Here is a 4,247-nt window from a genome sequence, read left to right on the forward strand (position 1 = left end):
CATCTTTTGAACTTTTCAAGAGCAAGCATGCAAGCACAGATTTAAAAAAAAATGCATGAGATTGGCTGTACATATTATGTCAGGAGGACTAGTTCTAACCTGGATTCAACATTTGAAAAGGTCCTTTTGCATCAGATAGTTTGAGTGTTCTCTGAACCTTCTTAAATTATTGCCAATGACCTTCTATAGCAATGAACCCCAAAGAACTATTGTCCCTTGCAAGATTTTCTCTGCTGGTTATGTGATAACTAATTTTCCTTTCATTGAATATTGCCTTGTTCTCATCACCTCATTCTCATCTTTCTTATTCAGAATAAAAATTTCCCAGCATATTTCCCCTCCCTGTTACATTAATTTTCCTGGCTCTTCTTATTAATTTCTCCTCTGCATTCTCATATATAAAAGGTGCACCAGATTCCAAATAATTTCCATGGAAATTCTTTTAACTTCTTTTTCCACTTTAAAACTTTTTTAAGGATAACCTGAACCCAACATTATATACAACTACCATATATATATGCCCATATTATACAGGCATATATATGAAAAAACAATAGAGACATCTGTTGACAGCAAAAGACAAAGAAGGAATGGGTCACCTTGGTTAATTGGTGACCACATCACTTATAATCTTCCACAGAAAAGTTCTGGTGTAATGAGAATCCATTACTGAAACTGCTGTGTTGTGTTTGGTCAGAGTGGGAAGTTATTGTTGTTTCTTTTTACCTTTGTATGCATGTGTTATATTGCATTCTGCTTTAAATTTTCCCCCTTCTGTGTAAATATATAAACCAGGTCTAAGTTTTAATTGTTGGGGTTTTTCTCTCTGTCCCTTGAGCCTGGTTGCTGTGGTTTATACTTGGCGTTGTGCCAAGGTTTCAAACCAAAACAAAACTGATGTTTCTGCCTGGTTTCGAACCAGGGACCTTTCGCGTGTGAGGCGAACGTGATAACCACTACACTACAGAAACCTGTGGCGGCTCAGCTCCCTGGCTAGCTGACGAGCCAGTGACTCACAGAATAATGACATTTGAGCAGGACTCCTGAAATTCAGCAGGAACATGATGCAAACATAAGTCAGAGCTGGGGCATCTCTGTGAGCAGATCACTATTAAAGGGCCAGGTCAGTTCCACAAGCTTGCAGGGATTTTATCTTTCAAACTATTATATCATACAAAAATCTGATGGGCACATCTATAATAGTGAGATTTCCCAAAGGAATCTAAAGCCTCAAGTTTGTTTGAAAGTCTGTGGAAACTGAGAACTTGCCTCCCTGCAGGTCCTTTTTGAAAACTCCATCATGAAACATTGAAGACATCCCATCTGTACCTCGTGGTGTGTTGTATTAAAAATTATTTTCATTTGGCACTATGGAAATAGCTCGGGTCTCAAAGAAGGTTGCATTGCCCTGTCCTCAGCACTGTACAGACATCCTTGAAAAAAGTTATTATATGGTCTCTTACTTTATAATCTAAACCAAGGAGAAAGGAAAACTATCACAGAAAACACACCCAACACATAATCATGTAGAGAGTTCAAATAATGTAAACCAGATTTCCACCCAAGCTAGAAAATTTCTAGCTGCCTAATTTCTTGACAGGAAACACACAAACCTAGAGCACAGTCCCATGTATTTCACTTCCATCAGTGAGAATACAAAGCTTTTAAATATACATTTTAAAAGAAATATGATCATACTGATAACAACAAAAAAAAAAAAAGAAAAAACAGACATGATTTTTCAAATGACAAAGATAAACAAAGACACACAAACTTCTAGAAGAAATGCTGCTGATGGCAGCCATGGCTGGAGTAGTGATCTGGCAATCAGAGCCACTTGCCTCTTCTGTTTGCAAGACTTATGTGGTCCCATAGGAGCTTCCATTTAAATAGGGGAGGGATTTCATCTGTAAACAACAAGGCTAGTGTCAGATGTAGCTGACACACAAGGGGTAAAGGTTATAATTTCATGAGGCATGAATGTTTTTTAATTTCAACCAATTAAATTAAACTCTCAGTCTGAGGCCCACAGTGCATGGTCCCTGAAATGACCATTTACCATACAAATCAGAAACTCGAGAGGTTTCCTTTTCTGTGTTATTTCTTCAGCCCAGTGACTAGATGAAAGGAAATCACTGAAGCATGAGCTCTATAACAATATAAAATAAAATCAGAGATGAGGGGTTCCTAGGGATATTTTTTAATGCTGTTACATTGCTTAGTTAATTTCAAAGTTACATGTTCAAACCCATGTTTTCTGTATAGTCCCTTTAGACTATAAGAAAAGAACTTACTCTGTAGATTTGTAATTAGTTCTTTGTGGGGGAAATAGCAGTTTGCAGCACCTGGGATTACATGAAGGGCTACCTTCTCAGCTATAAAGAATCACACTTACATCTTTTTGCAGTATAAATTAAATGGCTGAATAAGAAAGGCACAGTATTTCTGAGATGCACAGGAATTTGGGGATCTAATTTCCTCCCTCCTCCCCACCACACCAAGGATTTCAAAAGTCACACAGAGTTTCAGGACTCCAACAGTAAAGCTTAAAGACACCTCTCCAATTGCTCTGTCAGCTGCAGACTCTGGTTTCATGAACACATGTCTACAAGGAGACATTTCCATTTTTGCAGCTTTCCCATGAGGCTCTACCCACTTATTACTAACGGCAAATATTAATGCAAAGTTATTGACCCAAATCACAGGATATTTGTATTGCAGCTCTTCCATGCATTTGAACACCAAAAACCTCCTGACTCATGGGCAAGGCCAATTTCTTATCAGAAAGAGCAGGAGGAAAAATGAAAAAAGTAATTCCTTGCATTAACATTTTCTCCTAGACAAGTTCACCACATTTCCTACAATATCCCTAAAATAGCAGCATGGAAAGCTGCAAACCAACAAAACCACTGTATGCCAAGTGCTTTTGGCTCCACACAAGGAAGAGATACATAATACTTGGAGAGAAGAGCCTCAACAGAACCCCATGGCTCAATAAAACAGAAACTGGAGAATATTCCTGTTTCTCTTGCAAGGTTGATGCATGGCCCTGAGCAGGTCATTCTGACTTACCACTATTATCCTACTTCACAGACAGAGAAGCTGATATAACTTTTTTTTTAAATTCTAACACATAAAAGAGATATTTGTATTAGTATTACTAACATTAATGCTGAAGGAACAACACATTGTTTCACAATAAAAGCCTGCTACAATAAATGGATATCAGACAGTGGTACTTATAGATCTTTCCCTAATCTTAAATACTTTCTGCCTTAGAAATCATTCAAAACACAGGCCATACACAATATATCCAAACGGATTCCAAAGATGGCATTTCATTTTTATGTCTCCACATTTTCAAGAGAAAAATCATCCTTATTAGTCTATCAAGAAAGTCAAAAACTCAGAGAGGTCTGAGATACAAAAACTATTGATAATAAGAAAGTTCTGGGACTCTAGGAGAAAGTCTTATGAAATACCCATTGATCACATTACTATTTTTCTTCAGTTTCTTCTTGAGGTAAGCCCTCAAGACTCTGTGGAATCGGGCACTGGGAGCTGCATAAATGTACAGTAAATCACAGGTTCTGGCTTCTCCCAGAACTTCATGAGAGAGATTTCAGTGTTTGATTTAGCAACCAAAAACGAATTTTGCTTCAAAGAAGAGAGAATCCATACTGCTAAGAACAGGGTAACAGTGTAAATATGGAAGCAAGTATCTATGGAAAATTGCAATCAACAATCTGCAGCTAAAAAGAGGGGTGGGGTTTCAATAAACTGTATGCTGGTCCTATTTTAACAGTAGACAACAATTTGGGATTATACTTAGGAGTTTGGCCTAAAAACATAGAAAGATTACCAGGGAGCAAACATATATTTTCTCATCCCAAAATAGCTGCATATCTTTTTCCCACTTTAAGTCCCCTTCTCAAACTATTCAAATTACAGTAAAGAGGATTATAGAAGGAAAATACCGGCAATAGCAGGTAATGGAACATAAAGACTTTCACCTCTGGGTCATCAGTTAAAATCCAGTCCCAACTGGTAGTGACTAAACATCATTACCCTCTGATAGGTGTTCAATTGCATATTTGAAATGGAGTTTCAGCTCTCCTAGCACTGCAGAAGCTCCTGCTGGGGCTCATAAAAGCTGACCAATGGACTGCTAGTTTTAGAAAAGTCCTCAGAGAACTGAGACCCTGTGGAGAACAGAGATCACACTGGGGTTTGGTCTTAAACCCCTT

At 37.8% G+C, this 4,247-nt stretch overlaps 1 non-coding gene across 1 annotated transcript; it reads right to left on the reverse strand.

The window, feature by feature from the left end:
• Positions 1 to 898: 898 nt before the first annotated feature.
• Positions 899 to 971, reverse strand: TRNAV-CAC (transfer RNA valine (anticodon CAC)). Its single transcript has one exon. It is a non-coding gene; the product is annotated as a tRNA-Val (tRNA).
• Between the last annotated feature and the right edge of the window lie 3,276 nt (positions 972 to 4,247).

Source organism: Pithys albifrons, chromosome 5, assembly GCF_047495875.1.
Source record: "Pithys albifrons albifrons isolate INPA30051 chromosome 5, PitAlb_v1, whole genome shotgun sequence".
NCBI classification, from domain to species: domain Eukaryota; kingdom Metazoa; phylum Chordata; class Aves; order Passeriformes; family Thamnophilidae; genus Pithys; species Pithys albifrons.